This window comes from Megalops cyprinoides, chromosome 16 (assembly GCF_013368585.1).
Source record: "Megalops cyprinoides isolate fMegCyp1 chromosome 16, fMegCyp1.pri, whole genome shotgun sequence".
In the NCBI taxonomy this organism is placed as follows: domain Eukaryota; kingdom Metazoa; phylum Chordata; class Actinopteri; order Elopiformes; family Megalopidae; genus Megalops; species Megalops cyprinoides.
Window position 1 is genome coordinate 11,648,970 of NC_050598.1, and position 26,908 is coordinate 11,675,877.

The 26,908-nt window shown below is 40.6% G+C and overlaps 1 protein-coding gene across 1 annotated transcript in view; it reads left to right on the forward strand.

Moving 5' to 3' along the window:
• The first annotated feature begins 4,682 nt into the window (after positions 1 to 4,682).
• LOC118791483 (delta-sarcoglycan-like) overlaps positions 4,683 to 26,908 on the forward strand; it is an 81,385-nt gene continuing 59,159 nt past the window's right edge. Inside the window, exon 1 of the mRNA XM_036548852.1 lies at positions 4,683 to 4,742. The gene's annotated coding sequence lies outside the window, so the exon portion shown is untranslated. The remainder of the gene's footprint in view (positions 4,743 to 26,908) is intronic.

Sequence of the window (26,908 nt, forward strand, 5' to 3'; positions counted from 1 at the left end):
GTCTGATCAGGGGAGAGCATCACACGCACCACTTCCAATCTCTGAATCTTCAATCCTCTCTTTTGGCCTTCACCCTCACCCCAATCATCTGGAACAGATTGTCTGAGAGAAGAATAACAGTGATTGCGGATAGTTAAACAGCATTCATGTATGCATCTTTATACCTTCTCCAATGTATTTCTGTTGTAAGTAGGCACAAGCAGCATGGGCCAAATAAAACCAGCATTATGGTTCAGCTACTTCATCTCCTAATTTATATTCCAAGATCATTTTCAGCATTACCTGTGTCACTTCACGCCGGTATGGACCTTGTGTGCATAAATCTACGAATGATTAAATATTCAGCGAGGCCATGGCTTGCCAACAAACCAATGATGTCATCAACTTTCACAGCAGTGTCTTGGCAAGTCTTGATTTATTCCTTCCTTTTTCCCAGGATGTGGAACATTATTAATTGCTGATACACTATTTTTATTATATACAGAAGAGCTTAACAGTTATAATATGAACAAAACAAATTATCTTAGTTACTGGAAAAAGAATGATGCTCTCAAACAATTAATTTGTCATTTTTACATGACGTTCATTCATTTAATATTCATTCATTTCACAGGTGAAATAACATTGCACAGCTCAAGAGGATGAAACTGTTCATATATGTTTGTTAAACATATATGACATAACTCTTATCAAAGACCGTCTAAACTAATCTAAACTGTCACCTGTCCACAATCTATGTGTATTGTGTATGTATACTGTGTAACAGTATCACGCTTACTATTAAGGGTCCAACCTTTCTGTTCACGTTCTTTTACAGGACTGCAGGGAAAAGGTTCAGCAGGACTGTGGCCTAATTAGCAAGCCATAGCTCAAAAGAGCATTCACCTAAATAATTAAAATTTTGCCTTAAACTACAATATGTTAGATGTAGCATCTTACAAAACACAGTAATTACAGACATGTCAAACATACTTTTTTTGATTTGATGATTATCCAATCTTCAAATTTTATCATGAAGGACAATGCTGTATTTAGTATGCATTCTTCACAGAATAAACAAATATGGTATAAAAAAGTGAGTTTAGATTTGATATTCATCAGTAAAGGAAAATCATATGGGACTACCGATGAAAACAAGCCTCTGTCTAAACTGACTACAATGCATGATATGTATGTAAGTAAATACATTTTTCATTGTACATGTCCCTTGTGAATAAATTAAAACCTACATGCTCATCAATATATAGCAAATAGATATAATTTATTTCTGATGTACTGTCAACCAGTGTGCTGCCCTTCAGTCACATTAAAGCTAAATAGACCATTACGTGTTAAGCACTTAAATGTATGTCAATATCTCATCTTCAGGTTTTACACTGGAATAAAACAGTGTCTAACAGTAATTAACTAGACAAGTCTTACTGCTGTTACACAGTCTCTGATGCTGGCTGGTACAATCCAATCTTCAGGCTTTTTGGAAGAGTCAGACATTCTCACATAATGATATTTTGTTTTTGAGATTCTGTAGTCACTGTAATTTATAAGCCCACATGAAATCTATAAACGTATCTTTGACACTCCCACTGTTATATATGGATATCTATGTTTACAGGGGACAGGTTATAAACATCACCAAATGTTAATGATCATGTCTGTGACTTAACTGGCCATTCTAAATGTTGTGTCAGTCATATTTTTTTAATATTGAAATACAGATCTGATGCTATCTGATGGAATCTATGAAAGCCATGCCTTCTCTGTCTGCAATGATATTCACTTAAGACATACCAGAGGAAACATGTTGAAGACTGGTGTTAATAAACACAACATGAGGTTCTCCAAAATCATGGGTCACTCTATGCATTATGGGCATAGATTTTAAAAGAAACTCGCAGCCACTTTTTTCTTGACATATCTCATCCCGAGTGTGTTTATTTCTCTGCTTTCCTTCCTTGGGATGTGGGATTTTGCTCAGTGTGTAGCATTATGGGAGCTTTGTAGGAGTTTTACACACGGCAAAGAACAAAGCGGATGCTTCAGGCAGAGAATGGTGTGTGATTGCAGTGATTGTATTGGCTGAGGGCAGCGGGCCCAATCATACATGGAAATAAAGGGAGTGTACAAATGGGAATTATTGGTGTGATTCCCATTGCTTGAGAGAGCTAGACAGATAGATAGATAGATAGAGAGAGAGAGAGCGCGAGAGAGAGATAGAGAGAGAGAGAGAAAGAGATTGTTTTATTGTTATGGAGCCTTTTCCTTTTCTAGGTTTCTCCTTTTTACTGAACTCATAGTTACTAGTTTATACTAGTTATGTGAGACATGCCATGATTTTAGAAGGAAATGGTGACTGTTAATCTTGGCCATATAAGAGTGAATGCAATCAAGGCTGTCCTCTCAAACAAAACGTACCAGGACCTTTTTGACTTACAATTTAGAATATGTTTTTTTTAAATGTAAACTTACTAATTAAAAAAAAACTGGACAGCATGACTGTGATAACCTTTAGTATATAGGCTATAAACATCACAGTGATTAATTATACTAGTGGTATTTAGGACACATGGTAATTTTAGAGGGCATTCTGGGTAAAAAGTGTGTCATATGCAATGTCATATGTAATGGAAAATATGGTATCCATATGTAAATTATTGTCACCTTTGTAATTGTTATTATATAAAAAAAAACTGATTTCAAACCCCCCTCAGTCTATACCAAAGGTGGTAAAATCATGCCAGTAAAACAGTAATTTAAAATGGAGTCTTCCCTTTCACCCTTAAAAAGCACATGTAAGTGAACGTGTCTGTTCTCAGATGATTTATTACCCTGTGTATGCATCATGTGGAGAGGCCAGTTTATGATACTGGGTTTTATTACCCTGATTGGATCTTTTTTCCAAGCATCAGTAGTTGTAATAAAATCTAGCAGCAGTGGCCTTGTGAGAGAAAAGTGTAAGAGCTCTGTGAGTGACACCTCTCCTTTGAGAGGCATGTGAGCCAAACTGTGGGGGTGTGTGTCTGCCGGAGAGGGCACATGTACGGGAGTACTGGACTGGCTCCTGGAGGACAGCGTAAACTGGCTCGCATGTGGTCATCAAGATTGTTATTGGCTGTCTCCTTATTAAAAGCTGATTTATGAAAAGACTGCTGTGCTCCACGCTTGGTAATGAAGTTTACAGGAATTAAAAGAGAACGATAGAGACGTAAGGCTGACAGCAACAGAAAACATTTTATAACAACCATGGAAATGTTTATTGATATCCATATAAAGCCATCATTTATGATATAATAGCGATTAAAATCAGTTTGTTTTATTTTCAGGAGGGGACTCGAAGGAGCTTTCATGACCACGGAAACAAAAATGCCATTCTGATAACAGATGGACGAATAGCAGTGAAGTGCCTGGAGGCTTTCTGGCTTCTTTGCATTTACATTTAAGCACCACCACAAGGAGTGACCTAAAATCCCACTACCACCAAAGCGAGGGAGAGCGTACTGTGTGCCGTCCACCCGTGATCCTTTCGCTCAGCTGGGTATTTACAGAACCAATTCATCTTAAGTAGCTTGCCCGAGCACACAATGGCGGTGACTCACCTGGGAGTCAAATCTGAAACCTCTGTGTTACCGGACCAGCACATTTTAAAAGTGTGCCCCCCCTCCCCCCGCCCCCCACCTCTCCTGTACATATGGAGTCGACTGAACGTGCCCTTTTTCTCATTGTAATGAGACTGCATGTCTTAATGCCAGATTATACAGACTTCTGAAAATTCCCACAGTGCAGGGGTTGGAACTGAAGGGCAGTCTGTGCCCCTGCAGACCTGTATGGTTTTAATATTCACATTTTCTAACAAGTGTACACACTGGAAAATAAAATTCTCTGCTGCTGTTCTTTCATGAAAACATGTTTAGTCACGACATAAAAAAGAAAAAACCCTCCCCTGCTGATCATACCCTCTGTAACGGGCAGTGTGCCTTTAAACAGTTTAATCAAAATGTGTAGTACCTCCTGTGGGACTCTGCCTGTCAATCTGCCAACTTCAAGGCAGCTGTAGACACTCTACTAATTGTCTCTGCCTTCTTCCCAACCCCCCCACCCCCCCGCCCTCCCTCTCTCACTATCCCTCTGTTTCACTCTCACTCTCCGTCCCTGCTTCCCTCTCTCATTTTCATTCTTCTTTTCTTCAAATTGTGATCCTTTCTGCTGCAAGGAGACTCCACCTCCTCGGCACTGTGAGATGCTAATGTAGTCCGGCTCTGCCACTGCCAGCCTCTCTCTCTCTCTCTCTCTCTCTCTCTCTCCCCCCCTCGTTCAGATCAGTCTCAAACGCAGGGAGACACAGAGGGGTGAGGGGGGAACAGGGATTCTGCCTCAGGAGTAACAGTGCTGAAGCTCGTCACATTCTCTTGCCTGCTTCTCCTGCCCGGAGGATTAAATGCAGGTTCCTGTGGATTTCTCCTCTTAAAGGATGCTCTCCTCTCCCCTTCAGTATCCACAGAAAGGACTAATGGACTTTCTCAGCACTGGAGACACCCAGCACCTGCCCAAGAGTTCCTGCACAGAGGGCATGAGACCCCAGCCTGCAGAGTCGCGTGGAGCGCAACCTGCCCCTGGACTCCTCCGTCTCGCAGCTTTTCAGCGTAAATAGAGGTGATTAAGAGGAGCAAACAGAACCAAAACTGCCCTGCTTTCCTGCTCTATGGTTTTCTGACTCAAGCCGGTGATTTCTGGCATCTGACAAAGAGGTAGGATTCCTATCCTCTTTTGTTCCATTATTGACAACGCTGTTGAGTTACCCCGGAAATACAGAATCGGGAATTAACAGAGTACTTCAGCTCCTTGTGCTTTGTTTGCTGGGTGATGTTTGATTTTGAATCATTTGGAATTACTTCTGTTACTTTTTATTTAACATGAGTTAGTGTAATAGGTTTAAAGAATGGGCTTATATTGTATTGTTGATAGAACTGAATAACAAACTACCTTGATATATGATTTTTTTTTTGATATATGGGCATACCCACAAGGTGAAGCACTAAGTACTGTGAAACTACGTCTAAGAAAAGGATATAACACAACACCAAAAAGTCAGTGTTCTAGGACTGTAGCTATGTAATGTGTCAATGCAATCTACACAGAATGTGCTTTGAGAGAGTTAATTCACAATTTTTGTCCTTCAGTACAGATATCAGACTGTCTCAGAGTCTGTTTACACACTGACAATTCAAGTTAATATATGCCAGCCAGAGATCAAGACAATTATTGTTGCCTTGCTTAAATCTATTCTGCTTTCATTTAGAACAGTTTCAGACTCTGATTCAAGTCCGGCTCTCTCTTTGCATACACCACAAGGCAGACCAGTGCTTCACTTTTATTACAATGTATTACAAAGACTGGAGTCGTGAGACAACTGATTTCACAACATCCTCCAGACAGTGATGGTCACTGGTCTGTCAGTAATGTGTTTGGTTTCTCTCAGTGGAAAAGCTGCAGAAAGGTAAACGTGTTTGGTCTCTTTCTGCGGGAAAGCTGTACAAAGGTGAATGTGTACGATATCTCTCTATGGAAAAGGTGCAGGAAAGTGAACGTGTTTGGTTTCTGTCAGTGGAAAAGCTCCAGGAAGGTGAATGTGTATGGTGTCTCTGTATGGAAAAGCTGTAGAAAGGTGAACGTGTGCGGTTTCTCTCTCTCTGGAAAACCTTAAGCAAGGTGAGAGCGTTTGGTCTTTCCATAGAAATACTCTGTTACTGAAGACCTCAGACAGGACTCGTCTTTAGGGGAGTTTGCATGTGATGTCAGGTGCTGGACCAAGGTTCACTGAGAGGCAATGGTAAAACTGGTAGCAATTTAATGTAGTGTAATGAGAAATGTTTGAATGCATGCAATAATGTCTCATCCAGGATAGGCTGAAAACAGGAGTGCATTGATTAGAAGTGAGAGCACTTATACCAGTAGTACCAGTGTCACAGTGTATGGGCTAGCTGCAAAATGAACACCCTGAGGAGATGCAGCTGTTCCATTAAGACTAACACTGTACTGTGTTTGCTGAATGTGAAGTATTGGATGTATCCAGATTATTCAGCTTTTGGACATTTTCCCTCACTGCTCTCAGATACTTACAAGTCAGAACTGCCTGCAATGCAAGCACACTCTTTCAATAGATTTAATGAAACTAATCATTAACCAATTAGATTTTATTTGATATAGTGCTCCTAACAAGGGAACCGTCATAGGGTGCCTCAGAAAATCCATTACAGAGACAATGTAAGATACAGTGGATATAATACAGAATGACAAGCAATTATGCTTTGGCCATATTGGGGTGGCAGTGTAGCATAGTGGTAAGGAGCAGGGCTGGCAATCGAAAGATTACTGGCTCTATTTCCCGCTGGGGCACTGCTGCTGTACCCTTGGGCAAGGTATTTAACCCAGAATTGCCTCAGTAAATATCCAGTTATATAAATAGATAACATGTAAAAACTGTAACATATGTATTTTTCCCCTGGATCAGGAGAGCATCTGCAAAAAGACAATAATGTAATATAGTTCGCTTTGGGCAATGAATTTAAGTATTATAACATGATATTACTCGTTATGATGAGCAAATGTAATAATATAGTTATTTGCTTCAATGTGTTACTCCAGGTGAGGGTCACAGTGCCATAACTTTTATGTCAACTACTGTCTTACAAACGCCTCTACAAAAAGAAAGACATTCTTCCATGTTTTAATTACGATTGTTCAAACCCTGATTGAAAGGATAGGCTGGGAAGTCCATTTTGTGAACAAAAAACTTGCAGAAGCTTTCAGAAGCTGATGCTTTATACAAAGAAAGACCATTAGTGGGAAGGGGCAATTAAGGGCGGTCAATTAAAGGCATCCAGCTTGTTTGAAGGTATCATTGTGTTTTTGATTTCTCTGGCTTTCTTTGGCCTACCTATATTAATGAAATGCCTCTTCACAATGTTTTAATTGTACATGTGTAATCATGCTTTTTCAGCATGTTGAAGTTTTTCCTCATATATTCGCCATCATGAGATCTGATGGAAACATCATTGTGAAATAATTGTTGATATTGTCTGTTCTGCATTTTTTAAAATTATTTTCGTTTTCTGCTACATCAGGATAAATGTCAGTGTTGCTGTGGTAACACAATCATGAACAAAAACAGGAGCCTATAGGGTAAAATGTGTGATTGAAAAAGTTAGCATAACACACAGGGTAGCATTAAAAAGTTGTACTGTAACCTGGCGGCTAATCAGAACAGCAATAACACACTCCAGCTATCAATTCACACCAATTGCAGGAAGCCACCTGCTGAGTGAAAAACTTACAAAGTGTATCTTGATTGAAAAAATACATATACATTCCCTTTGAAGTTTCTTGGCAGGCAAACAGGGTGTGAGGCTCACTGCAAAATCCCAACAGCAGAGGGCACTTCAGAAAATGGAGACAATCTTGAAATACAAACTCTCACAGAATGTTGAGTAAAGAGAGTTTTTGCATCATAATCATTCCCAGTTTGGCTCCCCTCCCCCCTCTCTCCTGGGGAAGACAAGGACATTGGAAACCTATCAGGATCAGTGAACCTTGTGATAACAATAAATGAACGCCTGCTTGCTCTGAACTGCTCATGCATGGGCTATAGATGTCCAAATTTTAACCAGAACCTTGACCTCCCTTCTACACTAAAATATTCATTCGGATTCAAAAGCTTGTCTCTTCAAACATCAGGGAACTGTGTTCTCCCCCCTTTCACTACACCCAGTCACACTGATGCATTCTGCCCCTTTCACTCACACACATTATATTCAGGATCTGTGAATGAGAATGAAACCAGAATGCAATGATAATGATTCATTGACAGAAAAAAGAGCAGAAGACTTGGTTCTGCTTTTCAATGTGTTATTAAATAAGAACTTAAGACAGCCTTTCATGATCTTAACATTCCTGATGAGACGCCTGGCCACCACTGCAGAAGTGTCTGTGGTAGAGATACTGCACACTGCTGTAACTGGGTCTGTGGTTGCAAGCAGTAATTCCAAAGCTGCTGTGTCTGTGGTTATAACTATCCCATTTTAAAACCACTGTTGGGGTGGGGTGGGGTGGGTGGGGTGGGATGGGATGGGGGTTAGGGGGTGGTGCTACTGGGCGTCTGAAGAAAGTAAAATGAAGTTCCACAGTTACTATAGCAACAGCACGCTGTGCACGGACCAACCACGGGTGTCTGTATGCGCCTTGAGAACAAGAATATAATGAGTTTTTCATTAGCCCTGAGGAAATGCATTTCCAAGGTTCGTACACCTTTGTGCATGATGGCTACCTATGTTTTTCAACTGACACATGCTCTGTACAGGTTTCCTCACTTTATCCTTCCCGTACAGTATGTGCTCCTGGCTGGTGTGGTCCAGTGCATGTACTGTTTAAAAAAGCCCCTGGGCTACTGCTCTTATTGCAGGCTCATTATCTGCATGACACACAACTCTGACCAAAGCGTCCGTGATGCTGAGTTCTCTCTTTAAGGCCACACTGGTAACAGCAGAAAATTGAAAGCATACCTCTGTGTCAAACGATTTGTGATGTTGTGCTACATTAGGCTTTGATTTGTTCGCTTCTCAGCCTTCAGTTCTGTCAACACAACCACTGGCCCTTACATTTGTAAATATGCATACAGCTCTGCAGCACTGGACACACATTAAAATGCTTCAGCTTGGTAAATATCACATTACTTCACCTCTCAGCTAGACAATCAGAGCATACAGAAGCTCTAAACTATGTTTCTGTTCTCTTAGCAGACCTCACTTACAGCTACCTGAAAACATCTGTGGAATATCTTACATTACCATACCTGTATTACATTACAATACAATATGACTAGCACATTACCTGTATAATGTTATAATACTGTTGCTCTTACCTTAGCTGTATTACAGCACATTACTGCTGTTACCAACTTACCTGTATTAAGTTTCAGTGCTGCTACTATCACCTTAGCTGTAGTACACAACAGTACTGCTGCCAATACTCAAGTGCTTACCCAGTCTCTTTCGGCATTTTGGCCTGCTAGGTATTCTGGCCTGTAAGCGTACACAGAGAGAGTTCACAATGCTATCGCCCGGATCCAAGCACTGCTCTGTTGTAACTTAGCGAAAGCAATAGCCTGCTGGTATCCCCCCGCCCAGTGGTGTTTGCAGAGTTTCTGTAAGCAAATCAATACATTTTTTCACAGTGTCATCTCTCTTTTATTTCCTCCACTTATTTAAAAGCAAAGCTTCGGGAGGAATTTCTGTTTCCCCTCAGCCCTTCTCCCCCGCTCCTGTAAGGCTGAGCAGGAAGGCAGATATCCACTCCTGAGCGGAGGAGGCGGGACGCTGAGCGCTTCAGAAAATGAAACGAGCAGGGGCTGGAACTCATTCATTATTTGATTTCCATCTCCAGGAGCGGTGGCGTTCTCTGGTATATCAGACGCGGCGGGAGGGCCGCCGGCCCACAGAGGAGCTCAGTAACGCCGCTGATCCCTCCGAGCAGATTCCTGGAGCACGAGACGCTCCGCTGGCCGCAGATAATATTCAAATCCGGCACTAAAGTGTAATTAAGTGTCAGCTGCGAGCGTGGATTTCCTCTCTGATATTCTCATGCAAAGTGATTTACGAGAGAGCAATCGGCCAAGGGAAAAAAAAGATGACTTTTTGTGTTTACCAGTAAGTTTTCTGTGCTGAGGTGTCATAATCATCCGTATTAAAGTAAGATAATTTTCTGGGCTGAGATGCATCAGGTACCATACAGAAGTGAGCTGGTTTTCTGTGCTGTTATGATGGGTATGAACAATAAAGTAAGTTAATTTTCTATGCTGAGGTACGACGGGTACCATACTAAAGTGTGGAAGTAGTTAAAATTAGTAAACAGTAGTTTTTGTTCTTTATGACATGTTTCATGTTGTCAAAGAATTTACAAATTAACATGAACTACATTAACCATGACCAATGATTTATTGGCTGAAGGACTGAACTAACTACTGAGCTGCTGAAATTTCATTTCCTTGTCCTAGGAGTTACCAGGATCAGGAAACTACTTCTCAGTGTTTTTCTACTGTTTTTAGGAACTAGGCGAGATTATCTTTATATATTATAGATTTTTTTTTTTACATATTTCCAAGAGTTGTTAATATACACTATTCTCACAAATCATGCATTAAATATTCTGTTCTCACTGAATTCAGCAGCTCAATAAAACTCTTAATCACCATATCTTTTTGCAGAGAGAAATATAAAAAGATGTGGTCTTCTTTGCTTCTTCTCAAACCAATAGCAAAGCAGTGTGTCTCAGGGCTACACACTATACCAGCTTGTATTTCTTTCCAGGGAGTCATTGTGGTCATTTTCCAATATTCTCCAACCCCAAAATGCATTCAAACATAATTAACCCCAGGAAAAGCATATATTTCATAAATCTATTTGATTCTTGGTTTCATCCCGCCACCCCCATAACCCCAAAGGCTTCTCCGTGTGGCAGGTAGACTTTGACAGTTAAGAAGCTTTGTTGTGGAGAGATTGATTTTCCAGAGAAAATGTATGCCTTGGCAAATTTATAAAAAAGCATAATTTCAGAAATTGAGATTCAATTTCATCTACAATTGTTTAAAAACGCAGTGATTGGTAATATTTTGTGAGGGGCCCTCACAGCTGTTTTCAGCCATCATAATTGCCCTCTATCTGAAGTTGGTCCAGTGCTGACCCTGCATTCACTGATGGAAACCAAAATCTTTGCAACTACATGCAAAAAAAGATACATTGTGAAATAAATAATTCCCCCAGCCTTCGCCCTCAAATATTTGCTGCAGAAACAGGAAAATATGAGATCCATTCTGGAATCAGTCAGAGGTCCATGGAGCTCTGATTTATAATCTTTTAAATGTCAAGTTTTCTGAAAATAATTATGGGTGGAAAAAAGAGTCTCATTGACCAGTTTCAACTAACCTTTACTGGTGAAATCTACAAATATACAATACAATATTAACAAATATGACACTCTTCTGGCAGTGGGACGTAATGTATCTGGGAGCAATATGCATAAAACTGCTCAGATCAACTTAAGTTGTGGCAAATTTGTGTAAGCGCAAGACTGTTTTTAGCCTTTGTAAGGATGTCTTACATGCAGCTTTATGGAAGGTTTATTTTTTATCTTAAATCAAGGTTTAATACAACTCTTCAATGCTTTTCACAGAATCTTTCTGAGCACTGCCTATACTCTGCAGGGACCTGCGGGTCGTGGATTTGAAACTAAGGTCAGAGAGACAGACCTCTCAGAGAGTTTCTGTGACCAGCGATAATTCTGGAGATGACTCCCTTTGTTCTCAGACTTCAAAGCCACCAGGTCTGACTAGAGTATGGAACATCCTAGAACATCCAGGCTTCTTGCAAAGCACATTGGGTCTTCAGCACAAGTGATTACAAGTACACCACTCTCCAACCCCAATCAGATCTGTTCTCTCAATATCTCATTTTTCTGGGACATTGCCTCTTTCACGGCCCTTCTTTTAATCCCTTTTTGTTTTTATATTACCTCTCCTGTCAGGTATAGGGTCATTGTCCCAGTCACCACCATTTCTGCTAATTTAAAATTAAGAAAAAAATAAAAATATATTCCTGTCAGGGTTTGAATGCTGAAACTGTAAGCAATCAGCATTTATCCTATGCGTTTGTGTGCAAACTCATTTTCCAATAACTGATTTTCCTGGAAGGAGTAAAAATACAAACATCATCAACATATCTATTTTTAAATATAGCACATTATATAACGAAACATGATATTATCTGGTCTAATTTTGTGATGTGGAGATAAGAAAGAGGAAGCAATGGAGTTTTCCTCCTTTCTATAAAGAGCGGTGCAGTAGAGTATTGCTCTTGACTCCATCTACTGGAAGAAAGGGAGTACTGATATGACGCTGCAAAGTTCCAATGAAGCTAATGCGCTACAGCAACATTATCCAGTATGTCATGCAAATTGTATGGGCATGTCAATATAGTTACCTTTAATATACAAAAACCACAAATATATGCAAACCAGAACTCCATCACATAACTCTACCCTGCAGCATTTCCCTTTAGATAAGGAATGTTCATTACCTTTGAAACATGCCTGCTTTTATGCTGTGGCTAATTTAATTGCACTCAGGTGCGGAGCAATTTAATTAACCAATCAAATCTGCCAGTTTTTAATCATGTAAACAATGACTATTTCTATTAACATTGGAATTGTTCAGGTGGACCCGATGATTTGCTGGCCAATATTGACAACTTTTAAAATCAGCACAAATGGGAACGCTTTCACAGAAACATTCATATGCAAATTCAATTTCACAGTTTTCTTCACACATTTATTAGATTTCAAAGATGTGTTAAAATTTAAATTAATTTCTTCCTATTGAAGATGAGGCTTGAGACCCAACATGCAGATATGTATGGATTCAGTGCATCTTCGTACAGATGGATGTATCTCTACAGTGTGTTGAGTGTGTTGTTTCACCTGTTTCTTTGACAACATTCTGAGTGAAAGAGTCTGCACAAAATCCTATTAAAGTCAGTGCATTTGTTATAATTCAGAATTTCGAAGCCATCTCTGTAAAGCCCTGTGCTACTTGAATTTGTAGTAAATTTTATCTGAAGTAACAACAATTGAATAAGCAGTCAAATTCACAGAAAGCTGCTGTTTCCCAGAAGAGGATTTCACTCTCCCAATGGAATAACCTGAATTTGTTTTACATGCTGTAAGATTTAGAGCAAATATTGAAATTCTACGTGATTTTGTTATCTGTGGTTGTGTGGAAGGGCTTGCAGAGCATGCTCCATTCCAAATGTATTACAGCATTATTGCATGTTCCCCATGTTTCAGAAAGCTCTTTTGTGAGCATTTGACAGGTCATGGTCACTAATGGAAATCTACTATGTGTCAGCAGTGCAGTGGCCCAGAGCTCCAAACACACTTAACTGCTCAAGATCAACAAAACAGGTAGCTACAGCTTAAATGTAGCGAGTGATCCTATTTACAAACCAATGCGGTAGGTGGTTAAAGGCACTGCCAGAAGGGTTCAGCTCAAATGGGATACCATCAAATCCAATACAAGCTGCCATATTAGCGTGCAATTAGAATGGCACACATGCATCCAAGGTGAATCTGAAACCCTGCTCTATCTCTCCCAGCCATAAATATTGGCTGGTTATGTGATGGTTAAAAACCACCTTTTTCCTTTTTGTTTGGAGTTAATTTATGTATAAGGATGCTTATGCGTGACCTTTGGATGTTCCTCATATTGCAGGCATTTCGATAGAGCAAAGTGCCTCAGTGGGTAAGCTGTTTAAATCCTACCGTCCCCAAAGTTATTATCTGAGAATGTAATTTGGGTTGAGATTCTCGCTTTGTAATGTGATCTGAAATTAACGAACAATGCCTGTGAGTCCAATTAAGGAGTCTGGTGCATTCCTCTGTGAAATGATTAGGGTGAATAAAAGTTTTCCACAGGCACTGCGTGGAGCAGTCAGATCCCTCTCGGATGCCGCTGCTTGCAGGAGAGCACTGATGTTGCACTGAGCGATCATAAGCATGACAGAGGAGGAGAATTTCAAAGCCTTGTCAATACGCCATCAATAATTCACCACATTAAGACTCCATTAAGGTAGACGAAGACTCCTTTGCATATTTAGTGAATTGGGCTGATGTTTTCAACACTTTTGTATTTGGGTTTTGATGTCTCTTTTCTCATCTTGAAAGGACGACTTAAATACGGTGATTGAAAACAGGAAGAAAAAACATGCTTCTCTCAGGAGTCGTCAGGAGCTGAGACACAGAGCATAGACATGGATACAAGAATAAAGCTGTTGACTTAGAAGACATTCCATATTTTCTATAATGATAATGCAGTCCTTGACCGATGTATTCACCCAGAATTAGCGTGTGGACTTTTACAGAGCATGATTGCGATCTGTGTTTTAATTTCATCCTCATCTGGACAATGTAATGACAAAAACTGTGACCATGGCCTGACATCAGACTTATGACACTATTATGTTTCATAGGGCCACTCAATCCTCTGTGAATCCAAGCTTGCACCATGCCAGCCTGATCCTCCACACAGTTCTGTTGCAGCACCCTCATTGGCCTATTCTGGCCAAGAGATGATTGCAGGAATGAGAAATGAGTTCGTAGAGAACGCTAGTGAGAAATTACTGAGGCAAAGTATTTCTCTCTTCAGCCTAGGGGATAGGAAAATGCTACCCCAGCAGTTCAGGCAAGTCTATGCCACGGCAGGGAATGTGAATATACTCAGCAACCCTTCAAGCAGAGCACCAGCTGCTTTTTAAGCCTGATGTCTAATTTGGCTAGACTGCAGGTCTGCATCTCTGAGAGAGACGGTCACCTCCCGGAAGAAGAAGGACATCCTTTCTGAATTATGTCATCACGTTTGGGCGAGAGAGCGTTTCTCTCCCGACAGGTTTTTACAGCCTGTCTCTCTTTGCTTGGCTCTCCTCCGACACCACACCCTCCCCCCCTCTCCTTCTGTCCTTCCAGTACAAGTTTCGTACATCCTGAAGGTTCTCTTTCTTGAGACAGCTGGGTGGTTTGGATTCTTTGCTGTAAACACAAGTGTGTTTTAATGTGCTTTACTGACATGTGTACCATGTCATTTAAAGCAGGACTCAGCCCTGGTTCTGGAGGGCCACAGTGTCTGCAGGACTGTTCAACCCCAGTCCTGCAGGGCCACAGTGTCTGCAGGACTGACTCAACTCCTGGTCCTGTAAAGCAGCTATGTCTTCAGACTTTTGACCAAGCCAGGCACTTAATTACCTGAATCAAATAACTGATTTAATTAACAGATTTAGATTCCTTGCAAAGTTCTGAGAGGGTTAGTAGTTTGAATAGAGATGGAAATCCTGCTGAATTGTGGCTCTCCAGGAATGCAGCTGATTTTAACAACGCCTGCCTGAAATATCTACGATTCGGAAATAATATTGATTTTTTTTTTTTTTTGAGAAGAACCACAGAATCTATTATGTGTCAAGAATAATCAGACCATTCACCCACTTGTAGTAACTGTCTCTAGGGAGTAGAACCATTGCTTGCACTGATGGGAGAAGTTACTGCTGACTGATTTAGAATCAATGCAATTGCAATTATCCCCACATCATGCACAGTATTTCACATTTTGGTAATATATCTGATGAATATATGGTCTAATATAATGACAAAGGATAATGACTCCCAACATTGACATTCATATGGTAATATTAATTTTAACATTGATTATCTTTGCGACCTTTTGTGCATCTTACATCATCTGAGTGTAATTAAAACTGAAAGAAAAATGACCATGTCTCAGATTAAACTGTGCTTCATGATTCAATCAAAACGGAGCACATAGGTTTTTTTGGGGGGGGTTCCTGCAATAAGAAAGTCTGGATCATTACAAACATTATTTTGTGTGCCATCTAACCTCATTTACAAACACAAATCTCAAATGGTTACACAATAAATGCCCAAACATTGGCCAGTTGTCATATTCTTCCTTATAATCTTTTCTTGCCCATTAGATCATCAATAATGCTGAAAATTTGAATGAAAGTTGAGTTTGTTAGTCAGCTAAGTACCTCATGACTTAGCAAATAGGTTTGACAGTGGATTGCATGCTACAGATCTTATTTCATTTCCATCCAGGTATCCAAATTGTTAACTACCCAGCTCACGTGATAATAACGTGTAAAACATTCACCTGTAAATGTTCACCATTTACAGACTATGAAAGTGTCATAACTAAACATCCTCATTGGAAAACATTATTGCCACCATTCTCCTCTGTTACTGCACATCATATCAACTCACATGCATAACATCATATGAACCTATAAAATATAGTACTAAAATAAGTAGTACCAATACAAAGACATTGCATTTTTGCTTTCAGGATACAAAAGACCAAGTTAGTCACAAATACTATTTAGCCATTCTGTGTCAAAAAAAAGTCAAAACTAAGCCTGCTGTTAAAATGACTGATATCAAAATATCAAAATGAAGGCGTGTGTAGGTAACTTGGCAGCTTTGTATGTCTCGTATGAAAGAAGGTTTTCTGTGTTGATGTGAATATACACAAAATGCCACCAAGGAAAAGCTTCTTTCTCATGCTGTCTGCTTTCACAGAGGTGGTTTGGACTCCGCGGCTCTGCAGTGTGTTGTGAAAAATCGAAATGGGCCTGCTCTCTTCGCGGCGCAATCACCCTGCCTCTGGGCACTTTAAGCACACGGTGTTATGGGAAATTGGCGGCTGAAGTGGCTGAGCTATCGCGGCTCCTCTCGCAGGTGCGGGCGAGGGCAGAGCAGGGGTGGAGTGGCGGAGGACTTCACCGGCGCTGACAGAGCAGACACCTCCACAGTCATAATTAGGACCGCTCGTTTCCCCGGCGCTGTCAGCATGCCCTCCTTTTTTCAAAAGCAATGTGTCTTTCAACCGCCAGGAACGGTGGGGGAAAAACATGAGGGAACCAAATAATTATGGGTAAGATAAGGAGGGCTTGTGTTGAGGAAAACGATGTGTCACGGTGAAGAGAAAAGACCTGACAGAGACATCTCAGCGCAAACCAATGTCAGATTTACTGAAGACTTTGTGCTCCTTCTCTTGGTTCAGTTTAAAGCTCACTGAGAAAAGGTAAATATACTGTAGCAAGGGGTAATGGTTACACAATGGCAAAAAAAACACCCCGTTATTTTTAATTTTGACAGTATCTCAGCTGAAACTGTTTTAGTCACTCAACAGGAAGTACTGAAATAAATAGGCCCTCAAAAACAGATTGATTGCATCCGGAAAACTTTTCAAGGATTTTTCTATCCGTAGCACACAGCTGCTAAGTATCCATGAAACTTTCTTCCTCCCATCAAACATTTAATAGAAAAGCAAGCCACCCATGAGTCTCAATTGTAGCTCAGTTCTATTATTTCACTGCTTCTGCCTAATGAGTCATTAAATTCATCCAGCACATAAACCATTCTGCTTGCCTCCCTGTCGCACTGTAATGTGGTCGTATTGGTTCTCCTGGTGTTCAGCTCACTGAGATTTCTGGTCCGAGCTGTAAACTTGCTGTCAGACCATAAATAATAGTACTCAAGAAGCATTTTGGAATCATATTAATTTTCTTGCCCCTCGCCCCTCCCTCTCTTTTTCCTGATAACCCTGCCCTTCCCTTTCTTGATATCCCCTTCCCTGCCACTGATAACCCCCGCCATTTCCTCTTCCAGTCCTGATAACTCCTCTCCTCCCTTCTCTGGTTCTGATAACCCTCTCCCTCTCTATCTTGTTTTTAATAGCCCCCCCCCTTCTCCTGATATTGCTTATCTTCCCTTCCTGGCTACTGACAACACCCCACCATTTCCTCCTCCGGTCCTGATAACCCCGACCCTCCCTTCTCTGGTTCTGCTAAACCTTTTCCTTCCTCCCTCTTTTTAAATAACCTTCCCCATCTCTGATGTTCCTGGAAACCTCACTCCCTCCCTCATGTTCATGATAGCCTGACCCTCCTTTGCCATTTATGATGACTCTGCCCCCAAAGCTGCGAGTTCCACCTCGTGGACCCCTTTTCAGGTCATCTATAAACGCGTTCAACAGAGGTGCTGGGGTGTTCTGTTTGGAACATCTGACCCTGATGAAATGATCGTTATTACATTATGGTCTTTTTTAGAATTATAAGGAGAAGTTAGAGACCAATGACGCTGATCTCTTCTGAGGTGTGTCTTTGCCAAAGATACAACAGCATCCCCACTTGTTAGCGTGTGTATAAGAGAGTTACAGAACCTGCTGTCTTGCAAGACTGGGGTTTGGCACTTATGTTTTTAAGATTTTTAAAGATGTTTTAAGGCGTTGACTTCAAGATATTTTTAAATATCTTGATGCCAACGCCTACTGTATGTTATTGTTTACATCCAAACAAGTTAAATTTTCCATTGTTTCTCTTGAAAATCATTATTCATCTACATGCATATGGATAAAAATGATATATATTTACATTTCTGAATGGGATGCATTGCGCAGAGAGTTACAGCTGAAACTCTGAATGGCAACTTCACACTGCATTGTGCATTTGGATGGAACACCAACATGGCCTACCATATAGAATAATTTAAACATACAGGTTTAGTATGCAGACTTTTATTGTATAAATCTAATTAGAACAAATAAGATGAGAGAAAGAACAGAGAGTGCAAGAGGGGAAGAGAAAAGAAAGAAAAAGAGAAAGAAAGGTGCTAACACGGTGATTGAGCATTAATACTGCACATTTTATTATCTTTTTTGTTGCCATGGTACATCTTGTGCCTGTGCTTGGGTCATTCCTGGAAAAGGTTGAGTCTAAATCTCGCATTCTGCTTCTTTGCAAAAACACACAACTGACTCATTCATTTGAACTCCAGCTATGGGCCCATGGGGCACCGCTAAGCTTTTGTCACATTCAAAAGGTCCCTATTACAAAAGCATCCTGACTGACCAAGCCAAATCCTTGTGTGCAGCATCAGACAAAAACAGACAAAGGATATTGCCTTTAAAAATGGATCATATCGAACTCACATTCATGTAAGAAATTACCTTGTATCTAAGTGAAAAATCACATATCAAAATTGATATCCATGTATTTAACCAAATGACCCATTTTTTGAAAAAATGTTCAAATTTACCACCCATTACAACTCATATTATGGGCATACATATTATTATTATTATCATTTTACCTATTAATCAGTATTTTTATAGGGCAGCGAGAAATTGGCCAGTTGAATTGCACTGCCTAAACACAGCATATGTGCTAATTTTTCAACCCTCTGAAAAATATTCAGGATCAAGAAAAACTTTGAGAAACATAGTCAGATGAGTCAGCTGAAATTATGAAACCAGTTGTGATATACTGGGGACTAATAATAAAACTGAGGTGGTAAAATGAAAAGACAAAATCAGCATTACTTTAATGGCAGGGGTGCTGAAACCGCATTTCTCTATGACCCTACTTCCCCTTAAATGGGTCAATAGGAGCTGAATAGAACAGGAGGCGGAGTCAGCTGTGGGATTCATTGTTGCACAGGTCAAAATGAGAGCTTTGAGCAGTTTAAACCTTCCACCAAACTCTCTAACCCTTCCTAGGAGGGTTTCCAAGAAGAGCTGCACCAGGACTCATTTAGGTCTCCTCACATGACAGGAATGAAGATTACAGTAGAGGCTTTGGGACCCAGAGCAACAGATTCCAAAACATTCTTGTGCAAACACATGCAGTACATCAGTCGTTTTCTATAGGTTACTTTACACAGTATACACATTGATTGGTGCCAATATACATACATACACTATATGGACAAAAGTATTCGGACACCTGACCATTACATTGTAATGACATTGTATTCAAACACATACACTTTAATATGGAGTTGGTCCCCCTTTTGCAGCTATAACAGCTTCCACTCTTCTTGGAAGGCTTTCCACAAGATTTTGGAGTGTTTCTGTGGGAATTTGTGCCCATTCATTCTGTAGAGCGTTTATGAGGTCAGGCACTGATGTTGGACGAGAAGGCCTGGCTCGCAATCTCCGTTCCAGTTCATCCCAAAGGTGCTCGATGGGGTTGACGTGAGGGCTTTGTGCGGGCCAGTCAAGTTCTTCCACACCGAACTCATCAAACCATGTCTTTATAGTCCTTGCTGTGTGCACTGGGGCATGTCGGAATAGAAAGTCATGTTGGAATAGAAAAGGGCCTTCCCCAAACTGTTGCCACAAAGTTGGAAGCATAGCATTGTCCAAAATGTCTTGTATGCTGAAGCATTAAGATTGCCCTTCACTGGAGATAAGAGGTCTAGCCCAAACCCAGAAAAACAGGTGTGGCCAAATATATTTGTCCATATAGTGTATTTCAGGAAATTCAAAATTAAAGGTCAGAACATTGTAGATATTTCACTTAGGAAAAGAGGACACAAGAGAAAGAGGTAGACTGTTTTTAGTTTTTTTTTCATGTGTCTGTATAGAGGGAATTACCATCAAATATCAATATTTTGGCATATTTCATATCTGCTTTTTTACAATATGTGGAGCAAGGTTGTGGCCAGTTACACATATTCAGCAACAACCGTTATTTTAATTGGACACTGCAACACATGTATGTCATTAAAAGTGCTAGCTATATAGCTGGATCTTTAACATTGCAAGACCTGGGGAAGTACACCAACAAAAACACCAACACATTAAGTTAATTTGGATTGAAGGGTCACATAGTCAAAAAAGCAGGAAAAAACAATATAGGCAATCCCTTTTTGAAGTGAAATGTGAGATGATGAGATGGCAGAACCAGACTCTTGGTACACCAAAATACACACAACCATGCACACACATGCCTGTATGCACACACAGACGCACACAAATGAATAAGTAATGACAATAAATAATAAATAAAAATAAAGACATTGTCAACCTAATTTCCATTCGCCTGAGGTTCGCCTGAGGTCTCTTTTTCCAAAGTCGCCTTACCCTGGGAATTCAGTCATCTCATGTGACTGTGGAACATGTTTTGTGATTCAAAATAAAATATTGCATTCCTGTCTGCGTTTCCACAATAGGACATTGAATCTAAGTAGGTTCAGTGCAAACCATACGTTTTCGAGCCAAAATGTGAGGTGAGACCTCTTTTTAAAATCATGCACTGTCCTTTTATATTGCTTATTGAATTGAATTTAAATATTGATAACTTAGCCAGCAGGTGTGTTACATTTTAATGTGGAAATATGTATTTTCTTCTGTTGTGGCCAATAACCCCTTGAGTTGTAATAATCAGAAAGGTAACGAAAACATAAGAAAATGCAACAATGCAAAAAAAGTTAAAGTCTGTAATAAGAACTAACCCAAAAAACACATGAAAGGTCAGTGCATGTTTACAGAAAGTATGTAACTATGCCTACTGCATGTGCTTAAACAAAGTAGAATCTTCCAGTATGATATTCTTACAACGGAAGAGCTTCTGCATGCTAAGTTTCTATACTACATCAACCCTTACTCTTAAGAGGAAGGAATTTTTAATGTAAACACCTGACCCTGCCCTAAAAACCGCCTACAAAGACTGGACTAGAGAATTAAAAAAAAAAAATGAGGGTCATGCGGTGCCACTGGAGTGTTAACGAAGACACACAGGATAAAGACCAGGAAGGCCTCAAATAAACCTGCCTCAAGGTACACAGGTGATCTGCATTGGATAAGTCAGCTGGAATGCCAAAACCTCCACCTATGATGACATCCATGCCAGCACAGAAACATAGAGATACTGCAAAAACAGAAAAACAAAAGAACAAAAAAGACAGAGGCGAATAATAGCTGCCTTTATGAATGTTTCCAGCTGTCTTGGTTGGAGGTTCTTTCTCTACGGTGTGTTTGCTTGTTCTTCAGACATATTTGTTGCATGTTCAAAGCTATAGACTCAAATCTATTGTGGAAGGTGTCTAATTAAAGTGGGGAGAGGGGTGTTTTGAAGGGTAGTTTATGTCTAGAGGCATTTACATGATCACCTTTAGTAAAGAGCCAAAAGAAAAACTCTCACAAGCTCATCTGCAAGGTGCAGTCATTTACGTTTAGTTAGTATGTGGATATTTTTAGTGTTTAGTGCTGTTAGCAGCACTTTGAGTGTCTCCTACTGTAAGTAATACCATTAGTGCATCCTGCTGTTAGTTTTGTTAGCATATTGGCTTTTTTAAATCCTTACACCATAAAAATTTAATATCCCTTTATTTGACATACATTGCGTTCACAAGATTACTACTGTGTATTTAATAAACTAACAGAAGAACCCCTACAGTGGAAAGTATATATATAATGGAAACACCAAACAAAAAAGTACTTGCAATTTGATGTAACGAAATTACAATTAACAAGGAGTCTACACATGTGCTCCATATAAATGGTAATATGAACTATCAATATGTTTTTGTTATAAAAGGCAATTTAAAATCAATACTTTTAAATATGAGAGACATAACAGATTTTGACAGAGGTCCAATGGTGCCTGAATTGCAAGTGTATCCATCGCAAAAATTACAAAAGTATTTATTGCATCAAGGTGAAAAGTGTCAAAAATCATGATAACAGATGCAAATAGGGAAAACTGGTTGGTGGTTACAAATCAAAGCTCAATGACAGACCTAAACAGGATAGTTGCTAAAAGCCACAAAAAACGGCCTTAGAGAAAAAGATTTACACCTCTGTCACCCAGACTGGACAAAAACTATGTTGTGAGGTTTCCTTCTTGAAGAATGGACTAATCGATATCCTACTAGAAACAGTTCAAAATGTGTATAACAGCATTCTAAGAAGGATTGGAGCTAATCTGAAAGCAAAGGCCAACTCCTGATTTGTAAATAAATAGTCGGATATCGTTGGGTGTTTACATTATTTTGTCTACCCCTGTAAATTCTTTTTTAAATGAGTATATCTACAACGAGGGTATGAGTTCCCCCACTTTCTTTCACACTACATGACAAAGAAAACACCTGCATATATCCTAACTCAAGTGCCATTAGAAATGAAGTGTAAATTATTCTGGAATGCAGGAGGATGGAAGTTAAAAGGTCTATTTAATTTCACTGTGTATCATTTGGAAACCTCATTTGAAGGAGAATCAGCTTTTACCTTCAGAATATAATTTCAAGTGATTAGTGTAGGGACCCAGGGTAGTCTGCAGAGAGCTCCTCAATGCATGTGAATGAGAGAGTGAGTGTAATGTCTCTATCCTTTACTGACCGTGTCATTCTGAACCACAAGTGAACACTCGTGTGCATATAGTTATTTACCATGAATCTCAGTCTCCTTTTATCAAAGTTTTTTCTCTGCAGTGAGGATGCTATCTAGTCTAGCCTTATGGATGGAGGGTTAGGGAAGGAGAAGGAAATAAAAGACTTCACCCCACAGATCTGGAAGAGTTAAGCTCCACTTTACCTATTCAACTCTGTGGAGTGGAAAGTGGCATTGATTTGAAATGGCTAAGTGGCAGTAATTCAGAGAGACCTGCTGAAATGCCTTTTAAAAAGCTGTTGGTCAGGTTGCTGGTGGACACAGGGTGGTGTGCTGTAATTGGGAGGAACCCTGAGTTTAGAAAGTGAACGTTTCCTTTGTGCCCAACAGTCGAAAATACCTGCAATTGTAGTTGGAGGTGTTAACTGCGGCACTGGATGTAATATATCGAGCACGTCTGGTCCAAGCTAATGGTTTGTATCAGAGATTCAAATCAAGCGCATACACCTCTGAGTTAGCCCCACCATTTTGGAGAAAAATAGAAAAGAATGTAGGTTTAGATGGAAAGCAACAACAGTTCTTTCAGACTTTACGGAACAGCACAAATGATTATCTCAGCCCATGCAATGGGCTGGGACATGACTCTTAATTGGGGAGAAGGTTTGCTAGCGCAGATCAAAATCAGGTCTCCACTCTTCGCTGCAGTTCTGCTGAAGTCTACCAGCCAGCGCAGAGTTGACAGTTCATCAATTCTCCGTGCGCTTGCTGTGACGAGGCACGCAGGGGCCTTGTGATTAGCAGAGTTCACTGCCAGGGCTAGGGCAGTCATTACAAATGCATGGCTCTCGGAGTCATCCCCTGTGTCTAAAACAGCTCTCTCACTCCGGGGCAGCCGGCAGGCACTCTTGTTTTTTTAATGCGATGCCCTTCTGCCTCACCAGATGAAAAGAGCGTGAAAACGGCTATTTGCAAAATGCATCCAAACTGCCAAGGAACGGCAAGGCTTAAAATCTGTCTCGGAAAAGTCCAAGAACCAGGGCACAGACAAAAGACAGGCTGTTGGAACAGGTTATACAGGAGTAACATCATTCTGACCCATATGACAGTACAGCTGGCAGCAGAAGGCTAGATGACCTGCTCATACCTCCACAATTACAGAGAGGCACAGATAACCCAGAAATGCACCCGTGACCTTTTCTGAAACTGGTCGCTAGCGGTTCTATTTTAGGCATGGCTACTGATCCTAGTTCAGCACCCACCATGGGCACAGAATGGTTAGGTTTAGGAATGTAAGGTATATAAAATGATACTGGAAAGGAATATAGGAATAGAAAATATTGGGAGCTTCTTTTTCATTTGAAGGCAGGTTACCTCCTGCCACCTGCTCCACTCTGTCTGTCCAGATCAATTTCAGGAGAGCCGTAAATGGCCAAGGGGAAGGCTGTATTTGGCTCTGGTCTCACACACAGACACAAGTTCCTTCATAAGTTATCATGTTTTGGGGTAGCGCACTGTTTTTAAACCCACTGCAAGGACGTGTGATCTTCTGCGGTCGCTTCTGTCAGAGCACGTTTGAGTTTATTTATATTCGACCCCCTGGGACCCCGCTGGAGCAGAGCACCTATTGGAAAGAGGTGTGTGCAGAATAGCCATTGTGTTTTTATCAGCACCTTGAATTGTGTACTTAGCTATTCATGCACAGGCCAAGCACAGACCGTCATACATACATTTTCTACGTGTAAAATGGAAATATGTATTTTACACACTTGTTTTTCCTATGTGCAGAATCTCCATTATTAAAAAGTAATTACATTGTATCAATCAAGTAATAATCAAGTAATTACCAATACAACATTGGCTGTCTTTGGTAAACAACATTATAGATATGTAGATATGTATATATGCATGTATGTTTACATACAGTGTGTGGACCGTGTAGAGAAAGAGAGAGAGACAGACAGAGAGAGAGAGAGACAGAGAGAGAGACAGAGAGGGAGAGACAGAGACGGAAAGAGAGAAACAGAGAGCTGCAGGGGAGCAGACTTCAAATTAACCAAATTAAAAGCTTTCTAAAAAGTGTGTCGATGGGGCAACAGGACAAAAGTGTGAAGAACACCTTCACACCCCCCCACCCCCCCACCCCCCCTTCAGTGGATGGTTCAGACTGATACAGCATTAAATCGCTAAGTTGGTGCAGTCTTTCGGCGTCAATGACAAAATTAGGGCAGAGCAGACGTGATTTAGACTGACAGCAGCATCTTATTTGACACAAATGAGACATGGCACTCAGCCCTGAGTTTTAATTTGCAGTAAACACACGCGCGCGCGCCGTGCCCGGGAGGGTACTGACCTGAGGTCCAGGGCTGCTCCTCCCGAGTAAAACATCACATCTCGGGGTCACACCGCCAACTTCGGCTGCGACGCAGGAACGTAGCATCACCTCCCTGCCTCTGTCTCACCTCTCACCACCAGCATTAGTCACCAGTTCATAATTTACACCGGAGGGGTTTACAGAACGCAGGTTCTCTGGCCAGCAAATTAAAACGATAAATATTGGCACAGAGACTTATATACATATTTACACAACAACATGGTGCTAAATTAACAGAAAAATGACTTATGGCTTATGGACACAGTACAAACATGCCAGAAGCGTGTCATTTTTCTCTTAATTTAGCGCTGTGTTGTATAAATAGGAAGCTTTATTTGAGTATTTGCATACATGACCTCAGAGATTGATTGTCGTCGAGTGGAAGATCATCTAATAATACACTGTTATTAATATGATATTATATACACATTTCACAGTTACATAAATTATGTTTTTTTTAAAAAATCCAATAATGTTTTGAACATCAAATATTGAGGACCTGTCTCTGAGCAGCCTTTGTGGACACAGCCAGGAGTAAGGTGAATGTGTGGGTAGGGTGCTGCATTACTTCCTGCTGTTTGTATCCATCAGCATCCATGACGAAGTCCCTGATGATTCCCAGTTTAGGATCCTTTCTCTGATGTTCCCGAATGATTGTTTTCTGGATTTACCAGAGAGGGATGACTGAGGAGGGAGCAGGTGAGGGAGTGTCTCTCCTCTCATTGATCCTCAGCAGCACTTTTCTACTTAACGTCTGCATACCTGCTGTGTAACTCAAGACCACTTGATCTGTGACCACAGTTCCAAACATCCATGTGTGTAGTAGTATCAAACCCAAAAAAATTACCCTACTGGGGGGGCCCCCGGTGGCTTAGCCATCAAAGTGCTCGTCTTGAGTGCAGGCTGAGCCCTATGGCATTGGTTTGAGATGTCCGAGAACTCACAGCAGCGGTACACATTGGTTCCACCGGGGATAGGGGCGAGTGGGTTGGCTGGGGTTTCTGTGTCACATCGCTCTCAAATACCCTGCAATTCATGAGGTGCTTGCGCCTGTTTGGCAAAGAGCTACGCAGACAGAAAGCTGTCCTCTCCTGTGGTGAGCACTGGACTGGAAGAAATCAGTAGGTACTCACGGGATGGAAAGTGGAACAGAATCATGTCTCGATTTGGGACAAACATATGAGGAGTTGAAATTTAGGCATCTAATGGATACTGTTAATTGTGTTTAATTTCCCTGTAGCTTTTAATAAGATATTTTTCCTCCTTTTTCACTTGGTATTTAGTGCCGCCAGTATCATAATTTCACCAATGCTACCACTCTAATCTCACTTGTTCACATGTCCTTTATGCTTGTGCAAGAACAATGCAAGTGAATGAAGTGATAAATTCAGGGGAATCCAATGGCTATTCTTTCACTATTAGCCCCACAGTTCACCACAGTGGGGCGAGTGCTAATTGGAGGATATCATCCGGGGGACTTCACAGGTGACTCATGATCCACAGGGGCATCACAGCAGGGACATGAGGAAACTGTGCTAACAAGCAAAAAAGTTACATGGGTAAATTCACAGAATGAAACTCATAACATGAAATGGCTTTAATGTGATTAGAATTGGTAAGAAACTTGTGTTAAAGAAGTACTTACTCATGTGTAACTACCCATCCAATAACTAAGCAGCCACACCTGCCAGGGGTTGTTTTTACTGTGTACTCAGAAGAATGTGCGCACTGGAATCGGGATGTCCCTTGCACAGTATGTT